This window comes from Macaca thibetana, chromosome X, assembly GCF_024542745.1.
Source record: "Macaca thibetana thibetana isolate TM-01 chromosome X, ASM2454274v1, whole genome shotgun sequence".
NCBI classification, from domain to species: Eukaryota; Metazoa; Chordata; class Mammalia; order Primates; family Cercopithecidae; genus Macaca; species Macaca thibetana.
The window spans coordinates 126,757,549-126,781,491 of NC_065598.1; the positions used below are offsets into that span (position 1 = coordinate 126,757,549).

The following is a 23,943-nucleotide window of genomic DNA, read 5'->3' on the forward strand; positions in this document are numbered from 1 at the left end:
TCCTGAGTAGCTGGGGTTACAAGTGCACGCCACCAGGCCTGGTTACCTGTTTTTGGATTGTTTTTTGTTTCTGTTTTTTTTTTGAGACAGAATCTCACTCTGTTGCCCAAGCTGGAGTGCAGTGGTGTGATCTCTGCTCACTGCAACCTCTGCCTCCCGGGTTCAAGTGATTCTCCTTCCTCAGCCTCCTGAGTAGCTGGGACTAAAAGCGCATGCCACTCGCCTGGCTAATTTTTGTGTTTTTAGTAGAGACAGGGTTTCACTGTGTTAACCAAGATGGTCTTGATCTCCTGACTTCGTGATGCGCCCACCTAGGCCTCCCAAAGTGCTGGGATTACAGGCGTGAGCCACCGTGACCAGCCCCAATTGTTTTGTATTTTTAGTAGACACGGATTTCGACATGTTGGCCAGGCTGTTCTCGAACTCCTCCCCTCAAGTGATCCAATCACCAATCACCTTGGCCTCCCAAAGTGCTGGGATTGCATGTGTGAGCTACCACGCCTGGCTATACATACATTCCTAATTTCATATAAATAACAAATCTGTATTGAAATTGGATCACACTCTACATTGTGGTTTGGAGCAGATCAAGTGTGTATTTTAACAAAGCTTTCAGGAGGATGAATTCATTTGAATATCATAAATGGTAAGCGTTGTTTTCAACATCGCAAGCCTTCAGTGTAAATGAAGGTAAATCTGAAAAATATACACTCAGAAACATTCCTTTAGAAATATAGACACTATTCATTTTTTGTTTAAATTTTTACAGATGCATCACAATGCTCATATTGGTTCTCTAGAATACATACATGACTGTATGTTTGGTTTAAGGTTATGACATGTTAGAAGTAGAGTAAAATACACTGGGTGCGCTGGCTCACGCCTGTAATCCTAGCACTTTGGGAGGCCGAGGCGGGCGGATCACCAGGTCGGGAGATCGAGACCATCCTGGCTAACACGGTGAAACCCCATCTCTACTAAAAATACAAAAAATTAGCCGGGCATGGAGATGGGCACCTGTAGTCCCAGCTACTCAGAAGGCTGAGGCAGGAGAATGCTGTGAACCCGGGAAATGGAGCTTGCAGTGAGCCGAGATTGTGCCACTGCACTCCAGCCTGGGTGACAGAGCGAGACTCTGTCCCTCCCCTCACCCCCCCACCCCCCAAAAAAAAGAAGTAGAGTAAAATACACTTTACTTTGCTATTTATCTTATGGTGTGGTAGGTTCAATCCTCAAGGTTTAACAATTTGCTTTTCTCCCTAAATCAGAGGCAGGGAATGGCTGTTTATGAGGACACAGAGAATGCAATTAAGATTTTGTGAGAGCTAAAGGGACTACCTGGTGCAGATGAATGACATGTATCCAACCTAAATGGGAATGATAGGCTCATTGCCCCACCGCACTATCTTCCATTTCAGAAGAAACCATTCAACCTCCTTGTCACTACCACTGTGATTCAGCTAGGTGTGATTTCCATTCCAGGCTTCCATCCACTGCCCAGGCACATAGCCTCTATTAAACATAGTTAGCAAGGAGTGAATAAAAGATCACTTAGCCTAAAGAATTCTAGGTTTGGGTACATCAGCATTTCTACCTTCAGATATGAGATACTGTCCCACAGGTATCTGTATTCTTCCGAGAAAATGGTCAGGTCAAACTATTCCTCCATAGGAGGTAGTTTAGCAGTTGTCTAACTCTACTTTAGGTGAAATACTCTGGGGAGGTAAGATATCAAGGGTCACGGAGAAATGCTTCCCAGAGAGTCTCCAAGACACTTGTGCATGCCAATAGCATCTACGTATGCAGATCATCACTCAATTAGACACAGTGAAAGATGTCAAAAAAAGCCAGGCTACCCTAGAATGCCTTACCCCGGAATGCCTGCCTGAATCCTCAGAGGCCAGGAGAGGTCATACCTGAACAAGCTCTTGAAGCACTGTAATGTCACAGTGCAGAACCAGACTAACATTAATTCCTTTCATTAAGAATTCAGATACTAAGATAATAAACTCTGAGGAAGAATGTCATGAGGATCAAGTCACCCATACACTTTTAGTCACCCTTATTGATTCTTCAATTATGAGTCATAGAGTATCTGGAGGTCTCCATACCAAAGGTTGGATATCTTCATTAGGAAATGGATTTGAAGCTGCTAGAGAAAATACTAGCTTGGATGCAGTACATAATGATTTGCTCAGGCCTAAACAATGCCATACCTCTCAAGGACATCGAACAGGAAAGAGCCACCTATCTGCCCTCCTTGAGAGAACTGAGATGACATCGGGGTCCCATTATGACAAAAGACTTTCTCCTGAACTTATAAAGTCACAGAAGCTGCTGGCTTGTGCGCTCAGATAATTGCTTAGGCCTTCCATCACATTCTTGGCCTTCATCCACTTTAGCAAATCGGCTCTCCTAAAAGATGATCTGGCCCTCATAGGCATGTTAATGTATCCTCACTCCTCTACAGAGGTCCCTCTAGTTGTAGGCAACGGTGTTTAGAATTTTTGTGTATTGAGGACCATGTGAATGACACTGGCTTCAGATAGATGGTCCCTGGAACTGGCCTGTCCATTGCAACCTAACAATGCTGCTGTAAATGTCACAGCCCCATAACACAGGGACAACCAGATTGCCTAAAACTCCCAACGGCATATTCATGACATAAATGCCCCAAGGGTCTGCATTTGGCTGTGTCATCTTCTAATCTTGTCCCCACTATGAGGAAACTGAGGCCCTGTCCTCTGTTTCCTGTACTAGGACTTCCTGGAAGCAGTTGGCTTAGTCCTGGTCTCTCACTCAGCAGATACTTCACTAAGACTTTGCATTTGTCCATTGCTTCTGCCAGGGCTCAGAGAAAAGGGTAGGAATGTCAACTTGTCTTGGGCGACTTTTCCTTCCGCAGCTGCTAGGGCTTACAGGGAGAAAACGTTCACGGCTTTGGATGTTATGGAACTATTTCCGCACGATGGCAGTATTGTGAGAGAAAAGCCAGCTAATTTTGTTCCAGTCGCTCCTCTCCCGCCCATCACGTTTCAAAAAAAAAGGCCAAGAAGAGACAAAGATACCAGAAACTATGGTTACCTAACATTTTGCTACATTTGCGTAAAGGTATTCCACTTTTGGCATTTATTGGATATTAAACTGAGGTGTCATCCACTCACCCTCATCGAGCATCTCCTCTTTTCAAGAATTCAGTTTCTGCTCAACCAAGTCTTCCCATTTCTACTCTTCTTCACTCAGCATTGTGTCTGCAGTGTTCTATTATGATATCAAATTGCCTTGTAGTATTGGGGACCAACCTCAGGGATCCATGTCTAAAGAGAAAGAAAAAAAAAGATGTTGACATTTAAGGTCTTGGAGGAGAGCAAATCTAGGCACCAGGCCATGTGTTTCTTCTCCTGACTCCCTATCCAGGTTGCCTGGGAGTTTTACTCCATGTTCAGACCTAGTCAGTAGGCCTTGTATGTTGAGAGGGAGGCTGCTATTTAGTGGGGCTCTAACGTAAGAGTCTAGATAACTCTCAAGCTTGACAGACACATACAACCCTACTTGCATATACACAAATACAGGAATGACTATAAATGCTAATCAGATAGATCCCAGGAATTTGTTTTACGGTTTCATTATATAACATTGTAACAGAAACATTTTCCTGGTTCATTAAACTGCAACGGCTTACAACTATGTCCTATGAGTTTACTGTGTATGTGTGTTACTGTTTATCAGTTAGGAATCAGTCCTATATTTTCACATTAGTAACAAAGAGGTGGGATTTGCAAAGAAGTTAAAAAGATGTGGTGATCAAGAGAAAAGCAATGCCATACAACTGTGTATTAAACACTGAAGGCTGGGTGCGGTGGCTCACGCCTGTAATCCCAGTACTTTGGGAGGCCGAGGCAGGTGGATCACTTGAGGTCAGGAGTTCGAGACCAGCCTGGCCAACATGGCGAAACCTCGCCTTTACTGAAAATATAAAACTTAGCTGGGCGTGGTGTCACATGCCTATAATCTCAGCTACTTGGGAGGCTGAAACAGTAGAATGGCTTGAAAAGACTTTCTCCTGTACTTATAAAGTCACAGAAGCTGCTGGCTTGTGCGCTCAGATAATTGCTTAGTCCTTTCATTACATTCTTGGCCTTCATCCACTTTCGCAAATCGGCTCTCCTAAAAGATGATCTGGCCCACACAGGCATGTCAATGTATCCTCACTGCTCTACAGTGATCCCTCTAGCTATAGGCAGTGGTGTTTATAATTTTAGTGTATTGAGGACCGTGTGAGTGACATTGGATGGCTCCTGGAATTGGCCTGTTATTGCCATCCAACACTGCTGCTATAAATGTCACAGCCCCACAACACAAGGACAACCAGGTTGCCTAAAGCTCCCAAGGGCATATTCTTAACATAAACGCCCCAAGGGTCTGTACTTGGCTGTATCATTTTCTGGCCTTGTCCCCACTATGAGGAAACTGAGTCCTGTCCTCTACTTCCTGTGCCAAAACTTCCTGGAAGCAGCTGGCTCAGTCCTGGTCTCTCATTCAGCAGATACTTCACGGAGACTTTGCATTTGTCCATTGCTTCTGCCAGGCCTCAGAGAAAAGGGTAGGAAGATCAAATTGTGTCTCAGGCCTGTTCAGCTTCCACTGGCTTTTCCTTCCTCAACTGCCAGGGCTCACATGGAGGAAATGCTCAGGGCTTTGGATGCTATGAAACTCTCTCCGCATGATGGCAGTATGGTATGGAAAAAGCCAACTGACTTTGCTCTAGGTGCTATTCTCCCGCCCATCACATTTCAAAAAAAGGCCAAGAAGAGACAAAGCCACCAGAAACTAGAACTACTGAGCAGTTTGCTCAATTTGTGTAAACTTATTCCACTCTTAGCATTTTGTTTTTGTTTTCCATTGGATATTACACCGGGGTGTAATCCACTCACTCTCATCAAGCATCTCCTCTTTTCAAGAACTCAGTATCTGCACAACCAATCTTCTCATTTCTCCTCTTCTTCACTCAGCATTGTATCTGCTGTGTTTTCTTATATCAAATTGTCTTGTAGTATTGGGGCAGACCTCAGGAATCCATGCCTAAGGAAACAACAAACAAGCAAACAAACAAATGTTGACACCTAAGGTCTTGGAGAAGAGCAAATCTAGGCACCAGGCCATGTGTTTCTTTTTTTTTTTTTTTTTTTTTTTTTTTTTTTGAGACGTTGTCTCAATCTGTGGCCCAGGCTGGAGTGCAGTGGCGCGATCTCGGCTCACTGCAAGCTTCGCCTCCCAGGTTCACGCCATTCTCCTGCCTCAGCCTCCTGAGTATCTGGGACCACAGGCGCCCGCCACCACGCCCAGTTTTTTTGTTTTTGTTTTGTATTTTTAGTAGAGACGGGGTTTCACCGCGTTAGCCAGGAAGGTCTGGATCTCCTGACCTCATGATCCGCCCGCCTCGGCCTCCCAAAGTGCTAGGATTACAGGCATGAGCCACTGTGCCTGGCCAGGCCATGTGGTTCTTGTCCTGACTCCCTACCCAGGTTCCCTAGGAGTTCCATTTCATGTTCTGATGTAGGCATTGGGCCTTATATGTTGAGTGGGAGGCTGCCATTTAGTGGAGCTCTGAGATAAGGGACCAGATAGCTCTCAAGCTTGAGAGAGACACAGAACCCGACTTGAATGGACACAAACACAGGAATGACTATAAATTTCAGTCAGATGAATCACAGGATTTTGTCTCATGGTTTCATTATTTAACATTGGAACACAAACATTTTCCTGTGTCTTTAAATGGCCATGGCTTAAGACTGTGCCCTATAACTTTGCTGTGTATATGTGTTACTGTTTTCCAGTTAGGATTCAGTCCTATATTTTCTCATTAGTAACAACAAAAAGGTGGAATTTGCAAAGAAGTAAAAACAAAAAACAAAACAAAACAAAAAACCCATGTGCTGATCAAGAGAAAAGCAGTCTTATAAAACTGTATATTAAACACTGACACCCTTTTCCATATTTATTCCTTTTTTCAATATGTAGGTAAAAAGTTCTATATATAGTCAACACAATGAATTTACATTTAAATTGGATTTAGCTATACACTGTATTTTAGTATGAATATTCCATAGTATGAATGAAGATTTTCATTCTAAAATTTGATTTCTGACAGGTTTTTGACATTGCCATATAAAATCTGCAATTTCTGGATTTTGGACAATAAAATATTTGCAAAGAACTGTGTGATTGGACTAGTCATTAAGAATTAAGATCTCACCTTGCGCCGGGCGCGGAGGCTCACGCCTGTAATCCCAGCACTTTGGGAGGCCGAGGCGGGCGGATCACAAGGTCAGGAGATCGAGACCACGGTGAAACCCCGTCTCTACTAAAAATACAAAAACTTAGCCGGGCGCGGTTGTGGGCGCCTGTAGTCCCAGCTACTCGGGAGGCTGAGGCAGGAGAATGGCGTGAACCCGGGAGGCGGAGCTTGCAGTGAGCCGAGATCGCGCCACTGCACTCCAGCCTGGGCGACAGAGCGAGACTCCGTCTCAAAAAAAAAAAAAAAAAAAAAAAAAAAAGATCTCACCTTGCTCTTTTTAATCTACAAAATCTATTTATACATATATAAACATATATAAATATATATATTTTACATAGTTATGCCTCTGAAAATTAGGATTTTAAAATTATTCCTGAATTTTTATCTCTAATTCTTACTTTCAAATTTTATCTTTAAAATCTCAAAAGAAAGAAAACAAAATTCAATAAATGATAATTGAAATAGGCACGTCTCATATTCAGTCACTTAGATGTGAACCCCAGGAAAACTTTAAGATGGATGTGTTCACACCATTCACATGCAGCTATAATGTTTCATTAATGTCTGTGAATTAAAGATATGAATTTGTGGGCCAAAAATACCATATTCAAACGCACACTCAGTATAACACTGACCATAATTTAAAATATATGGCATTGGCCGGAGTGGTGGCTCAGAACTCTAATCCCAGCACTCTGGGAGGCTGAGGCAGGAGGATCTCTTGAGCCTGAGAGTTCAAGACCAATTTATCAATTAGCAATTTAGGCAATTTAGCAAGTCCCTCTCTCTACCAAAAAAAAAAAAAAAAAAGTCAGGCATGGTGGCATGTACCTGTAGTCCCAGCTACTCAGGAAGTGGAGGTGAAAGGATCACCTGAGTCCAGGAGGTTGAGGCTGCATTGAGCCATGATCATGCCACTGCACTCCAGCCTGGGGAATACAGTCTGATCCTGTGTAAAAAAACATGTATATGGTATTTAAACATTTATATATGCATATGAACAGATATGAATATACACAGAGTCCTGCACACATTTTACTTTCAATATAACTGGATTCATACTACTTGAAATTTTGTCCAAAATCCTCAGCATCACCTTATAATCTTTGAATATATCCATATCAATATATACTTTTGAGTGCCTGAACTTTTTTATATTTTACTTATTTATAAAATATAACTTTTTAATATTTTATTTATAAGAATTATAAGCAGAAAACATATGGTAGGTCAAACCAAGTGAGAAGAAATAATCACTTTTAAAATATTTGGGCTACGTATTATGATCTGTTCCTTTGCATATATAATATGTACATTTATAAACTAATGTTCAAATTCCTCCATAGTATAATTGTTAAAACAAGTTTTCTTCACTGATAACTTGAGTACTTTTCAAATATAATTATTTATTCTTGGAAATAATGATAGGTTTAAAAATACTGGCACTTTTTTAAACTGTTCATATAATTCACATAACATATAATTAACCATTAAAATGTGTGAAATTCAGTGGCATTGAGTACATTCACAATGCAGTGCAAGTACTACCTCTATGTAGTGGCAAATCATTTTCATCACCACAAAAGAAAACCCTGGACCCACGAAGCAGTCATTCCCCATTCCACTCTCTGCCCAGCCCCTGGCAAACACTCATCTGCTTTCCTTCACTACTGATCATCACAATAAGTAGCCTTTTTTGTCTTTCTTCTTTCACTTAGCATGTTTTCAAATTTCATCCATGTTGTAATACATGTCAGTACTTCATTTCTTTTTGTAGCTGAATAATATCCATATGTATATATCACATTTTGTTTATCCATTCATCAAGTGATTGATGTTTGCTTGTGTTCACCTTTTGGGTATTGTTAATAAATATATACAGTGAGTATATACATGTACTTGTTTGAGTATTTGTTTTCAATTGTTTGCGGAGTATACTTAGGAGTAGAGTTGCTAGGTCATACGATTATTTCTATGTTTAAATTTTTGAAGTACTGATAAACTGTTTTCCATAGCAGATTCGCAATTTAGCATTCCCACCTTCACTGCAGAAGGGTTCCAATTTCTCCGCCTCGCCACCCATATTTGTTCTTTTTAAGTAATATCCATTCTAGTGGGTGTTAAGTGGCATCATGAAGTGGTTCTGATTTACATTTCTGAAAACACCAATAATGGAAGCATCTTTTCATGTAATTGTTGATCATTTGTATATCTTCTTTGGAGAATTGTATATTTAAGACCTTTGCCTATTCTTTAAATTGACGCATCATCATTGTACATATTTATGGGGTACACATGATATTTTGATGCACACATAAAATGTGTGATAACCAAAAAAAGACAACTGCGATACTTATCCCCTACTGCATTTATTATTTGTGTTCGGGCACATTTCAAATGTGTTTTATCTATTTGGAAATAGCCATTAAATAATTGTTAACTATAGACATCCTAACTGTGCTATTGAACACTAGAACTTACTTCTTCTGTCTAACTGTATTTTTGTAGTCATTAACCCACCTCTCTTCATTCCCTTCCCTTCCTAACTTCTGGTATCCATCATTCTACTCTATACATTCCATGAGATGGATTCCTTTAGCTCCTACATAAGAGTGAGGACATGTGATAATTTGTCTTTCTGTATCTGGCTTATTTCACTTAATATAGTGTCCTAAAGTCCCATTCATGTTGCTGCAGATGACAGAATTCTATTCTTTTTTCTGGCTCAAATCAATAATCTTCCATTTTATATGTATGCCACAGTTTCTTAACCCATTCATCCATCAATGAACACTTAGGTTGATTCCATATCTTGACTACTGTGAATAATGCTGCAATATACATGAGAATGCATATAAACATGAGAATGCAATGTATATATACTAATATTTGATGTACTGATTTCCTTTCTTTTGGATATATACCCAAAAGTGGGATTGCTACATCATATGGTAATTCTATTTTCAGTATTTTTGGGAAACTCCATCCTGTGTCTCATAGAGGCTGTACTAATATACATTGCAGGTAACATTATACAAGCTTTCCTCTTTCTCTGCTTCCTAGCCAACATCTGTTACTCTCTGTCTTTTTTGTAAGAGACATTTGAACTGGGGTAACACGGTATCCCATTGTAGTTTTGATTTGCATTTCCCTGATGATTAGTGACGTTGAGCACTTTTAGATGTATCCATCAGCCCTTTGTGTGTCTTTCCTTCAGAAATGTCTATTCAGATCATTTGCACATATGTAAATCAGATATATTTGGTTTTTTTTCTATTGAGCTGAGTTTTTTTAAGTTTGCAAAGATATTCTCTCTTACTGTAGGTTGTCTCCTCACTTTATTGTTTTCTTTGCTGTGCAGAAGTTTTACTCTCATTTGTCCATTTTTGCTTCGATTACCAGTGCTTTTTGCGGTCTCTTACAAAAAAATCATTGCCCAAAATGATGTCTTAAAGCATTTCCGCAGTCTCTTCTAGTAATTTCATATTTTCAGGTCTTTTCTTAAATTTGTTGAGCCTTGTTCTGTGGCCTAACACATGCTCTGTACTGGAGAGTGTTCCATGTGCTGACTGATGACAAGAATGTATATTCTACAGCAGTCGAATGAAATACTTTGTAAATGTCAGTTAAGTTCATTTGGTGTAGAGTACAGTTTACTTCCAATGTTTCTTTGTCTAGATAAGCTGTCCATTACTGAAAGTGGGGTACTGAAGTCTCCCACTATTGTTGTACACCAGTCTATCTCTCCGTTTAGATCTCCAAATGTTTGCCTTATATATTTGTGTGTTCCAGTGTTGGGTACATACATATTTTAAATTATTCTATCCTCTTGCTGAATTGGCATCTTCTTCTTCTTTTTTTTTTTTTTTTTTTTTTTGAGATGGAGTCTCGATCTGTTGTCCAGGCTGGAGTGCAGTGGCGTGATCTTGGCTCACTGCAAGCTCTGCCTCCCGGGTTCACGCCATTCTCCTGTCTCAGCCTCCAGAGCTGCTGGGACTACAGGCGCCCGCCACCTCGCCCGGCTAAGTTTTGTATTTTTAGTAGAGACGGGGTTTCACCATGTTAGCCAGGAAGGTCTCGATCTCCTGACCTCGTGATCTGCCCGCCTCGGCCTCCCAAAGTGCTGGAATTACAGGCGTTAGCCACCGCACCCGGCTGGCATCTTCACTGTTACACAGTGACCTTCTTTGTCTCTCTTTACAGTTTTTGACTTTATTTTATATAAGACCAGCCTTTCTTGTTCTTTTTCCATTCCTGTTCATTTTCATGTTGCTGCTGATGTTCCTCTCTGGTTTGAGATCTTTGCCTGAGTAAAAGAAGAGTCCCCTAAATTTAATGTACTGGGGTTGCTAGTTTCAACTCCACTTTCAGTCTCAGACTACCCCCCTCAGGGATTTTTCTTCCTACAGGCAGTCAGGATGCCTCCTAGGGATTGAGGCAAGAATAGCATTCCTGCAAGGGACACCAAAATGGAAGAGAAGCTAGCTCTCTGTCTTGATCTCACATTTTACAGAGCAAACTGTGAATCAAGGGAGACTTTTCTTTTCTTTTTTTTTTCTTCCTTTTTTTTTGGGGGGGTGGCTGGGGGACAGAGTCTCACTCTGTCACCCAGGCTGGAGTGCAGTGGTGCAATCTGGGCTCACTGCAAGATCAGCCTCCCAGGTTCAAGTAATTCTCCTGTCTCAGCTTCCTGAGTTGCTGGGATTATAGGTGCACACCACCACGCCTGGCTAATTTTTGTATCTTTAGTAGAGACGGGGTTTCACCATATTGGTCAGGCTGGTCTCAAACTCCTGAACTCAGGTGATCCACCTGCCTCGGCCTCCCAAAGTGCTGGGATTACAGGTGTGAGCCACTGTGCCTGGCAGCATTTTTTATATGATCATCATATTTGTGAAGAGAAATAATTTCCATTTTTTCTTTTCAACTGAGATACGTTTTATATATCTTCATTGACTGATGACTCCGGCTAGATTTTAAGTATAATGTTTAAGACAAGTGGCAACAGTGGGTGTTTTTCTCCTGTTCATGATTTTAGGAGCAAAGTTTTCCGTCTTTCCCTCTTGACTATATTATTAGCTGTAGGTTTTAATAAATGCCCCATATATCGTGCTGAGAAAATGATCTTCTAATTATACATTATTGATTGTTTTGAGTTGCTTTTCTGAAGAGATGGACTAACAGAAAGTGTCTACTGCACCATTGTCATTGATGTCACTTTTGCTACCTGTTTTTGAATTTGTAGGAACACTCATCCTTCTTCATAATGTGCCTGACAGAATAGTCATATACGAAAAAGTAGTTACAAGTAGTTAGATAGACAATGAGCAGGGCAGGAAAGGGCTCTCCCCCACCCAGTAGGAATGTCACATGATGGTTCGGCAGTGATCATATTGCCCCTCTAAAATTGATAATTTGGTAGCCTGGGAGAGACAATCTCTTGATGATCCACACCTGTTAATATTAAGCATGTGAATTGAATGCAGGCCCCAGGGAGAAGCAGCTTCTTGGGCATGCGTGTTAAGGGAAAAAAATGGCAAAATGTGATGTTCCGGGTGCATGCCACCAGAAAAAAGAAAAAAGCCTCACATGGGCATGTGTATAACTCCCTGAACACACTGCACAGTGCTCAATTCCAAACGGTAAGGAGAGCACTGCACATGCAGAAAGCTCACCCTAAAGCAAGAATCATGGGAAAGAGGTGAGCCTAAAAGGTCCCAGGGTCAAGGTTAAAAGGTCTTTTTGTTCTCTTGGCCAGTCAGGCACCCACTTGGATCTCTTCCAAGGGTTCTTTCTTTCCTTTCTTTCCTGTTCTAAAGCCTGTTAAATAAACTTTCACTTCTGCTCTGAATTTTGCCTCAGTCTCATTTTTTGCTTTATGCCCCTCAGTCGAGTTCTTTCTTCTGAGGTGACAGGACTGAAGTTCCTCTGGACCCATATGGACATGCCGCCTGTTACTTGGGGTAACTTGGTTCTCTGCCACCACTAACAATGTGAGATCATGGGTAATGCTACCTCCAACAGACAAGCACTTTTAAAATGTGGATTGATCTTCAATCCTTTTCACTACTTTTGGTTCCCATCTCTTTATGTGTAACGACTCCACTAAATAAATAAATAAATAGAATGACCGGGCACAGTGGCTTATGCCTGCAATCCAGCATATTGGAAGGCCGAGACGGGCTGATCATCTGAGGTCAGGAGTTCGAGACCAGCCTGGCCCACATGGTGAAACCCCGTCTCTACCAAAAGTACAAAAATTAGCCGAACATGGTGGAGCCTGCCTTTAGTCCCAGTTGTTCGGGAGGCTGAGACAAGAGATTCCCTCAACCTGGGAGACAGAGGATGTAGTGAGCTGAGATCGTGCCACCGCACGCCAGGCTGGGAGAAAGAGCAAGACTCCATCTAAAAAAACAAAACCAAAAAACAACTCTACTAGAAGATGTGAAACTTTAGGTCCTTTCAGTCTCTAGACTAGATGCCTTTGAGACTATCAGAAAACATACTGGCTCCTGCTTTATCACACCTGGAACAGGCCTGTCTTTGGTGTTCTCAGACTGCTGTAACAAAGGACCATGATACGGTAATACTGCCTGAAAGCCTGCTAACTCTTGCTCCAAGGGACAGGACATAACACACACACCCATCCCCGCCACACACAGCATCTAATGTCTCAGGAAATGCCTGAAGAATATGTAATGCATGGAAACATGTTGTGTTCTGGTGTTAAATGTTGAGACCATGAGATGAAACTGAGTAATCTCGATAGGAACTGAACATAGGGACTATGAGGATCACGCCATGTGGAGCATATATGGCAGGGAGTAATGACTGCTATCTGATCCTTACTCTATGGCTCATGCCGAATTGTTGACTATAAACAACACATGAGGCTAGAACATGAAGAACCCCCAGTTTTCTGGGAGGGGAGCCAGGTCAAAGACCACCAGGATTTGTAAATTGTTTGCCAAAGGTCTCTTCCAAGTTTCAAATAACGTTTTCCTTATTGCACTTTTATCCACCAAGTTTATCACCTGAAGGAGACAATTCGATGCTATGGAACTTTCTGGACTGTAACTGTGTAGTAAATCCTATCCAGATAGACACAGTGAGGAGTATATTTAATTTCTGAAAGAACAGGATTCCTGAGGAGCATGGGAGGGTCAGGCCTCATTTTGTTTTCAGATGGACAGAAAGAAAGTAAAAATTTAACCGTAAGACAAGGTTGCACCAAACTGGATAAATCTCCATGCATCCAGATTTAGTGGCGCCTTTGTCTCCGAGTGGCGTTTTTTCAGACATAAAAGGCGGGAGAAGAGCGCTCCAAAAATAGGGCTTCAGTGAAAATGTGAAGCACTACTGCCACCGTGAGGAAGTTGTTTAAAAACAGACTCCGCCATTACGCACTCCTTCCCAGGATGTCGCGCTGTGGGGGAAGGTCTGATCTGGGCCGAGGTGGAAAAGGACTGGGCTCCAGACTAGGTCTTGTTGCCTTCTCCTCTAAGGTCTTAAGAGAGGCCGGGACATTGACGGTAATTTGGTGTAGAAACTGGAGAGTGAGGGGCTTGAAGTGAGGCAGCGGCTGCCAGGCTGTCCTGGCACAGGAAGTCCGGGGCGGGACCTCGGTTCATCCTGGTGTGGGCAGGACAGCAGGAACTCACTCAAAGACGAATTCTGGCTCTTGTGGGCATCTGTCTCCTGTTACTGCCCCTTAGAGCAAGAGTTGGCTGGCTTTCCCATGTTGTCATCTTGCTACAGGTCTTTGGGTCTCTTGTGGCATCAGTATCCGCGCACAATGGACAGGGTTCTTCCGAGGGAAATTTACAGGATTTGCTCTTCTTCACTCTCCAGGTTCTATACCAAGACACTGCCAAAGTCCACATCTCTTTTAAGGCGTTAGACGAGAAGGCAAGGAGGATCAGTATGGGGCCCAGGCCTCTTCCACGTCCCCACAGATAAGACCTTCTCCAACAGGTAGCCCTCAGGGGAAGAAGTTTGTTGTGGCTTTAGGGTGTCTTTAAACTACCACCGCACGATGGCAGTAGTGCACTAGATGTGCCAAGATGTGTCTTGGATCCCTCTTCTCCCGCCTTCCCTGTCTGAAAAAACGCCACCCAGATACAAAGGCACAAGGAAATATGGCTGCCTTGCTTTTTGCTGAGTTTGGAGCCATCTGGTCTCACTCTGGCACTTTTGTTTTGTTTTCCATCTTAAATCAAACCAAGGCCTAAACCACCCGCCCTCATCGGGAATCTTACTCCTTCAGAAACTTAAAATCCTCCTAACCTAGTCTATATGATTATTACTTACCTCAGACTTAAAGGTCCAGTAGTCTACATGGCATCAAACTGTCTCTTCAGGGAATAAATTTGGGAATGAAGGGACAAGGATAAAATCGCTTGAACCTCAGAGATCTTCTCTAGCAAACAAGTTACAGACCTTGGTGGTCTCTGACCTGGCCCCTCTCCCCGACAACCAGGAAGTTCTTCATCTTCTAGCTTATGTGTTGCATTGTAGGCAACAATTTGGCAAGAATCATAGAGGAGGAACCAGAAAGCTGTCATTACTGCATGCCATATGTGCTCCACATGGCATGATACTCATACTACACATGTTCAGTTCCTGTCTAGGTTACTCAGAGTTTCAGCTCATGGTCTCATCATTTAACATCAAAACACGGCATGGTCCCATGACACTACATATTCTTCAGGCATTTCCTGAGACTTTAAGTGGTGTGTGTGTTTGTGTGTGTCTTTTTTAATAATTTGTATTTTAGATATAAGTCTTACAGTATTCTCCTATTAGTTAATTAAAGAATAATGCTTGACAAAGATTGAGAAAAATCAATGTGCTAATAAAGATGAAAAGCACTACCATACAATTTGTCAAGGCAAAAAATAACCATGTGGATTATTTCCATATATATGGAAATATATATAAATATATATAAATATATGAAAAATATATAAATATATATTTTTATATACTTTATACATAAATATATATTTTTAAATATAAATATATAAATTATATTAAATAATGGATTTTTATATGATTATATATAAATATATATTTTTATATAACATATATAAATATATAAAAATATAGATATAAATAAATATATACATGTATATATATACACGCTTTTTCTCTTTGGGGGGACCAAAACTTTCTCTGTCACCCAGGCTACAGTACAATGGCGCAATCTCGGCTCACTGTAACCTCCAAGTTCAAGCGAATCTCCTGCCTCAGTCTCCTTAGTAGCTGGGATTACAAGCACAGGCCACCAGGCCTGGTTAATTATTTTGTATTTTTAGTAGACATGGGGTTTCACCATATTGGCCAGGCTGGTCTCAAACTCCTGACCTCGAGGCATCCAAACACCTTAGCCTCCCAAAGTCCTGGGATTACAAGTGCGACCCACTGTACCCGGCTATATATACATTCCTAATTTCATGCAAATAATAAATCTGTATTGAAATTGGGTTACACTCTACATTGTGGTTTGGAGCAGATCAAGTATGTATTTTAACAAAGCTTTCAAGAGCATTAATTCATTTAAATATCATCAATACTAAACGTTGTTTTCAACATTTCAAGTCTTCAGTGTAAATGAAGGAAAATCTGAAAAATATATGCTCAAAAACATTCCTTTAGAAAAGCAGACACTATTTATTTATTTATTTTTGAGACGGAGTTTTGCTCTTTTTGCCCAGGCTGGAGTGCAACGGCCTGATCTCGGCTCACCGCAACTTCTGCCTCCCAGGTTCAAGCGATTCTCCTGCCTTAGCCTCCCAAGTAGCTGGGATTACAGGCATGCACCACCAGGCCTGGCTAAATTTGTAGTTTTATTAGAGATGGGGTTTCTCCATGTTGGTCAGGCTGGTCTTGAACTCCCGACCTCAGGTGATCCGCCCACCTCGGCCTCCCAAAGTGCTGAGATTGCAGGCGTGAGCCACCGCACCTGGCCAATTTTTTGTTTAAATTATTACAGATACATCACAATGTGCATACTGGCTCTATAGAATACATACTTGACTATATGTTTGGTTTAAGTTTCTGACATGTTAGAAGTAGAGTAACATATACTTTATCATTTATCTTACGGTGTGGTAGGTTTAATCCTCAAGGTTCTATAATTTTTCTTTTCTCCCTAAATTAGAGGCAGGGAATGGTTATTTATTAAGACACAGAGAATAAAATTAAGATTTTGTGATGGGCCAGGCGCGGTGGCTCACGCCTGTAATCCCAGCACTTTGCGAGGCCAAGGCAGGTGGATCACGAGGTCAGGAGTTGGAGACCAGCCTGGCCAATATGGTGAAACCCCGTCTCTACTAAAAATACAAAAATTTACTGTTTGTGGTGGTGCACGCCTGTAGTCCCAGTTGCTTGGGAGGCAGAGGCAGGAGAATTGGTTGAACTCAGGAGGCGGAGGTTGCAGTGAGCCGAGATCATGCCACTGCACCGCAGCCTGGGCAACAGAGGGCAACTCGGCCTTAAAAAAAAAAAAAAAAAAAGAAAGAAATTGTGAGGGATAAAGGGACTACCTGGTACAGATGAATGACATGTATCCAACCTAAACGGGAATGAGAGGCTCATTGCCCCTCCACACTACCTTTCATTGCAGAATAAACCAATCAATCTCCTTGTCACTGCCACTGGTAGTTGGCTAGCTGTGATTTCCTTTCCAGGCTTCCATCCACTGCCCAGGCACATAGCCACTTTATTAAAGATAGCTAGCAAGGGGTGAATAAAAGATCACTTAGCCTAAAGAATTCTAGGTTTGGCACCACCAGCATTTCTACCTTCAGATATGAGACACTGTCCCATAGGTAGGTCTGTATTCATCCATGAAAATGGTCAGATCAAACTATTCCTCCATAGGAGGGAGGCAGTTTAGCAGATGTCTAAGTTTACTTTAGGTGAAATACTCCGGGGAGGTAAGATATCCTTTTTGTCCTTTCCAGGAACAGGGATCATGGGGAAATGTTTCCCCTAGAGTCTCCAGGACATTCATGCATGCCAATATCATCTATGTCTGCAGATCATCACTCAACTCAACAAAACCAGCTAGAGTGAGAGCTAGACACAGTGAAAGATGTCAAAAAAGCCAGGCTACCCTAGAATGCCTTACCCTGGAATGCCTGCCTGAATCCTCAGAGGCCAGGAGAGGTCATACCTGAACAAGCTCTTGAAGCACTGTAATGTCACAGTGCAGAACCAGACTAACATTAATTCCTTTCATTAAGAATTCAGATACTAAGATAATAAACTCTGAGGAAGAATGTCATGAGGATCAAGTCATCCATACACTTTTAGTCACCCTTATTGATTCTTCAATTATGAGTCATAGAGTATCTGGAGGTCTCCATACCAAAGGTTGGATATCTTCATTAGGAAATGGATTTGAAGCTGCTAGAGAAAATACTAGCTTGGATGCAGTACATAATGATTTGCTCAGGCCTAAACAATGCCATACCTCTCAAGGACATCGAACAGGAAAGAGCCACCTATCTGCCCTCCTTGAGAGAACTGAGATGACATCGGGGTCCCATTATGACAAAAGACTTTCTCCTGAACTTATAAAGTCACAGAAGCTGCTGGCTTGTGCGCTCAGATAATTGCTTAGGCCTTCCATCACATTCTTGGCCTTCATCCACTTTAGCAAATCGGCTCTCCTAAAAGATGATCTGGCCCTCATAGGCATGTTAATGTATCCTCACTCCTCTACAGAGGTCCCTCTAGTTGTAGGCAACGGTGTTTAGAATTTTTGTGTATTGAGGACCATGTGAATGACACTGGCTTCAGATAGATGGTCCCTGGAACTGGCCTGTCCATTGCAACCTAACAATGCTGCTGTAAATGTCACAGCCCCATAACACAGGGACAACCAGATTGCCTAAAACTCCCAACGGCATATTCATGACATAAATGCCCCAAGGGTCTGCATTTGGCTGTGTCATCTTCTAATCTTGTCCCCACTATGAGGAAACTGAGGCCCTGTCCTCTGTTTCCTGTACTAGGACTTCCTGGAAGCAGTTGGCTTAGTCCTGGTCTCTCACTCAGCAGATACTTCACTAAGACTTTGCATTTGTCCATTGCTTCTGCCAGGCCTCAGAGAAAAGGGTAGGAATGTCAACTTGTCTTGGGCGACTTTTCCTTCCGCAGCTGCTAGGGCTTACAGGGAGAAAACGTTCACGGCTTTGGATGCTATGAAACTATTTCCGCACGATGGCAGTATTGTGAGAGAAAAGCCAGCTAATTTTGTTCCAGTCGCTCCTCTCCCGCCCATCACGTTTCAAAAAAAAGGCCAAGAAGAGACAAAGATACCAGAAACTATGGTTACCTAACATTTTGCTACATTTGCGTAAAGGTATTCCACTTTTGGCATTTATTGGATATTAAACTGAGGTGTCATCCACTCACCCTCATCGAGCATCTCTTCCTTTCAAGAATTCAGTTTCTGCTCAACCAAGTCTTCTCATTTCTACTCCTCTTCACTCAGCATTGTGTCTGCAGTGCTCTATTATGATATCAAATTGCCTTGTAGTATTGGGGACCAACCTCAGGGATCCATGTCTAAAGAGAAAGAAAAAAAAAGATGTTGACATTTAAGGTCTTGGAGGAGAGCAAATCTAGGCACCAGGCCACGCGTTTCTTCTCCAGACTCCCTACCCAGGTTCCCTGGGAGTTTTACTCCATGTTCAGACCTAGTCAGTAGGCCTTGTATGTTGAGAGGGAGGCCGTTATTTAGTGGGGGCTCTAACATAAGAGTCCAGATAACTCTCAAGCTTTACAGACACATAAAACCCTACTTGCATGTACACAAATACAGGAATGACTATAAATGCTAATCAGATAGATCCCAGGAATTTGTTTTACGGTTTCATTATATAACATTGTAACAGAAACATTTTCCTGGTTCATTAAACTGCAACGGCTTACAACTATGTCCTATGAGTTTACTGTGTATGTGTGTTACTGTTTATCAGTTAGGAATCAGTCCTATATTTTCACATTAGTAACAAAGAGGTGGGATTTGCAAAGAAGTTAAAAAGATGTGGTGATCAAGAGAAAAGCAATGCCATACAACTGTGTATTAAACACTGAAGGCTGGGCGCGGTGGCTCACGCCTGTAATCCCAGCACTTTGGGAGGCCAAGGCAGGTGGATCACTTGAGATCAGCAGTTCGAGACCAGCCTGGCCAACGTGGCGAAACCTCGCCTTTACTGAAAATATAAAAATTAGCTCGTGTCACATGCCTATAATCTCAGCTACTTGGGAGGCTGAAACAGTAGAATCGCTTGAACCCAAGAGGTAGAGGTTGAAGTGAGCGAAGATCACACCATTGCACTCCCGCCTGGGCATCAAGAATGAGAATCTGTCTCAAAAAATAAAAATAAAAAACACTGATACCTTTTTTCATATTTGCTCCCACTTTCAATACATAGATAAAATTTCTGTATATACAGTCACAATATATACAGTCAAACGCCACAATAAATTTACATTTAAATCGGATTCAGGCCAGACGCAGTGGCTCACGCCTGTATCCCAACATTTTGGGAGGCCAAGTCGGGCGGATCACTTGAGGTCAGGAGTTTGAGACCAGCAATTTCTTGATTTTAGACAACAAATTATATACAAAGAACTTTGTGATTGTACTAGTCATTAAAAAATAAGTTCTGATTGCTCTTTTTCATCTAAAAATGTGTTTATACATATATAAACACATAAATATTTACATATCATATAAATATGTATATTATACATGCTTATACCTCTGAAAATGAGGATTTTAAAATTATTCTTGAGATTTTAGCTCTAATTCTTACCTTCAAATTTTATCTTTAAAAACTCAAAAGAAGGAAAACAAAATTCAATACATGATAATTGAAATAGGCATCTCTCACATGCAGTCACTTAGATGTGAACCCTAAGAAAACTGTAAGACGGATGTATTCACACCACTCACATGCAGCTACATGGTTTCATTAATGTCTCTGTTTATATAACTGTGAATTAAAGATATGAATTTGTGGGCCAAAAATATCATATTCAAACATATACTCACTATAACACTGACCATGATTTAAAATATAAGCCATTGACTGAGTGTGGTGGCTCAAGACTGTAATCCCAACATTTTGAGAGGCTGAGGTAGGAGGATTGCTTGAGCCTGGGAGTTTGAGACCATCTCGGGCAATTAAGCGAGTCCCTGTCTCTACAAAAAATACAAAATATACCTGGGGATGGTGACATGCACCTGTGGGCCCAGCTGCACAGGAGGTGGAGGTGAGAGGATCACTGGAGCCCAGGGAAGTCGTGGCTGCTGTGAGCCATGATCACGCCACTGCACTCCAGCCTGGATGACAGGGTGAGACCCTGTGTAAAAAAAACATATATATGGCATTTTAAAATCTGTATATGCATATAAACAGGTATGAATACACACACAGTCCCACACACATTTTACATTCAGTATACTTGGATTCGTGCTGTTTGAAATTTTGTACAAAATCTTCAGCATCACCTTATAATCTTTGAATATATCCATATCGATTTATACTTTTCAGTGCTTGAGTTTTTTTATATTTTACTCTAGAAGAAATTTAAGAAATTATAAGCAGAAAACATATGGTAGGTCAAACCTAGTGAGAAGAAATAATCACTTTTAAAATATCTATGCTATGTATTATTATCTCTTTCCTATGCACATATAATATGTACATTTATAAATTCATGTTCAAATTCTCCTGTAGTATAATTGTTAAAACAAGTTTTCTTCACTGATAACTTTGAGTACTTTTCAAATATAATTAGTTATTCTTGGAAATAATGATAGGTTTAAAAATATTGACACTTTTTAAAACTGTGTTGGTAAAATTCATGTAACATAAGAATAACCATTAAAATGTTCAAATTCAGTGGCATTTAGTACATTCACAATGCACTACCTCTATGTAGTAGCAAATCATTTTCATTACCACAAAAGAAAACCCTGAACTCATTAAGCAGTCATTCCCCATTCCACTCTATGCCCAACTCCTAGCAAACACTAATCTACTTTCCCTCAGTACTGATCATCACAATAAGTAGCCTTTTTTGTCTTTCTTCTTTCACTTAGCATGTTTTCAAATTTCGTCCATGTTGTAATATATGTCAGTGCTTCATTTCTTTTTGTAGCTGAATAATATCCATATGTATATATCACATTTTGTTTATGCATTCATCAAGTGATGGATGTTTGCTTATGTTCACCTTTTGGGTATTGTTAATAAATATATACAGTGAGTGTATACATGTACTTGTTTATTTGTTTTCAATCATTTGTGGTATATACTTAGGAGTAGAGTTGCTAGCTCATATGGTTCCTTCTATGTTTAAATTTTTGAAGTACTGATAAACTGCTTTTCGTAGCATTTCCACCAACACTCTAGAAGAGTTCCAATTTCTCTACCACCCAACTGATATTTGTTCTTTTTAAGTAATTCCCATTCTAGTGGGTGTTAATTGGTATCATGAGGTGGTTTTGATTTACGTTTCTGAAAAGACTAATAATGGAAGCATCTTGCATAGAACTGTTGGTTATTTGTATATCTTCTTTGGAGAATCGTATATTTAAGACCTTTGCCTATTTTTTAAATTTACACATAATTGTACATATTTATGTAGTACATATATTTTCATGCATCCATAAAATGTGTGATAACCAAAAAAGGATAACTGGGATACTCAGCACCTAATGCATTTATTATTTGTTTGTGTTGGGAACATTTCAAATGTTCTTTTAGGTATTTAAAAATAAGCATGAAATTATTGTTAACTATGGTTGCCCTAACTATGCTATTGAACACTAGAACTTACTCCTTCTGTCCAGCTGTATTTTCGTAGCCATTAACCAACCTCTCTTTATTCCCCTCCCTTCCTAACTTCTGGTACCCACCATTCTACTCTATAGTTCCATGAGATGGATTATTTTAGCTCCTGCATATGAATGAGGACATGTGATAATTTGTCTTTCTGTATCTGGCTTATTTCACTTAACATAGTGTCCTACAGTTCCATTCATGTTGCTGCAGATGACAGGATTTTATTCCTTTTTCTGACTTAATAATCTTCCATTTTATATGCATGCCACATTTTCTTAATCCATTCATCCATCAATGAACACTTAGGTTGACTCTATATCTTCGCTATTGTGAATAATGATGCAATGAACATGGGAATGCATATATCTCTTTGCTGTACTGATTTCCTTTCTTTTGAATATATACTCAGCAGTGGGATTGCTGCATCATATGGTAACTCTGTTTTTAGCTTTTTGGAGAAACTCCATCCTATGTCCCATAGTGGCTGTATTAATATACATTTGCAGCAACAGTATACAAGCATTCCTCTTTGCTTCCTAGCCAGCATCTACTATTTTCTGTCTTTTTAGGAAGAGCCATTTGAACTGGGGTAATATGGTATCTCACCATGGTTTTGATTTGCGTTTCCCTGACGGTTAGTGATGTTGAACATTTTTTCATATATCTGTTGGCCATTTGTGTCTTTCTTTCAGAAATGTCTATTCAGATCATTTGTCCATTTGTAAATCAGATAATTTCGTTTTTGGTTATTGAGCTGAGTTCATTTTACATTGCGATTTGTTACTCCATTGTTAGATGAATAGTTTGCTAAGATATTCTCTCTTTCTGTAGGTTGTCTCCTCACTTTACTGTTTTCTTTGCTGTGCAGAAGCTTTCTAGCTTGATTTACTCTCATTTGTCCATTTTTGCTTTGATTGCCGGGGCTTTTCCGGTCTTATACAAAAAATCTTTGCCCAGAACAATGTCTTAAAGCATTTCTGCAATCTTTTCTTCTAGTAATTTCATATTTTCAGGTGTTTTCTTAAATTTGTTGAACCTTGTTCTGTGGCCTAACATATGCTCTATACTGGAGAATGTTCCATGTACTGATGACAAGAATGTACATTTTAGAGCAATTGGATGAAATAATTTGTAAATGTCAGTTAAGTTCATTTGGTCTAGAGTATAGTTTAATTCCAATGTTTCTTTGTCTAGATAAGCTTTCCATTACTGAAAGTGGGGTACTGAAGTCTGCCTGTATTGTTGTACACCATTCTTTTTTTTTTTTTTTTTTTTGAGACGGAGTCTCGCTCTGTCGCCCAGGCTGGAGTGCAGTGGCCGGATCTCGGCTCACTGCAAGCTCTGCCTCCCGGGTTTACGCCATTCTCCTGCCTCAGCCTCCCGAGTAGCTGGGACTACAGGCGCCCGCCACCTCGCCCGGCTAGTTTTTTGTATTTTTTAGTAGAGACGGGGTTTCACCGTGTTAGCCAGGATGGTCTCGATCTCCTGACCTCGTGATCCGCCCGTCTCGGCCTCCCAAAGTGCTGGGATTACAGGCTTGAGCCACCGCGCCCGGCCTGTTGTACACCATTCTATCTCTCTGTGTAGATCTTCAAATGTTTGCCTCATTTTGCTCTCCAAATATCTGCGTATTCCAGTGTTGGGTAGATACATATTTCCAATTGTTATATCTTCTTGTTGTATTGTCATTTTCATTGTTATACAGTGACCTTCTTTGTCTCTCTTTACAGTTTTTGACTTTTAATCTATTTTATCTAAGTATAGCCTTTCTTT

At 40.8% G+C, this 23,943-nt stretch overlaps 1 long non-coding RNA gene across 9 annotated transcripts in view; it reads right to left on the reverse strand.

The window, feature by feature from the left end:
• Nucleotides 1-23,943, reverse strand: part of LOC126946924 (uncharacterized) — a 109,854-nt gene that overhangs the window by 46,637 nt on the left and 39,274 nt on the right. For 5 of the 9 annotated variants that reach the window (XR_007722803.1, XR_007722800.1, XR_007722799.1 and 2 more), the window contains exons 5-9: nucleotides 20,545-20,683; nucleotides 18,725-18,877; nucleotides 7,130-7,247; nucleotides 4,935-5,082; nucleotides 3,165-3,317 (exon numbers count right to left, since the gene is read on the reverse strand). This is a non-coding gene — a long non-coding RNA (uncharacterized LOC126946924). The remainder of the gene's footprint in view (nucleotides 1-3,164; nucleotides 3,318-4,934; nucleotides 5,083-7,129; nucleotides 7,248-18,724; nucleotides 18,878-20,544; nucleotides 20,684-23,943) is intronic. The other 4 variants (XR_007722801.1, XR_007722798.1, XR_007722804.1 and 1 more) reach the window with 4 other exon arrangements.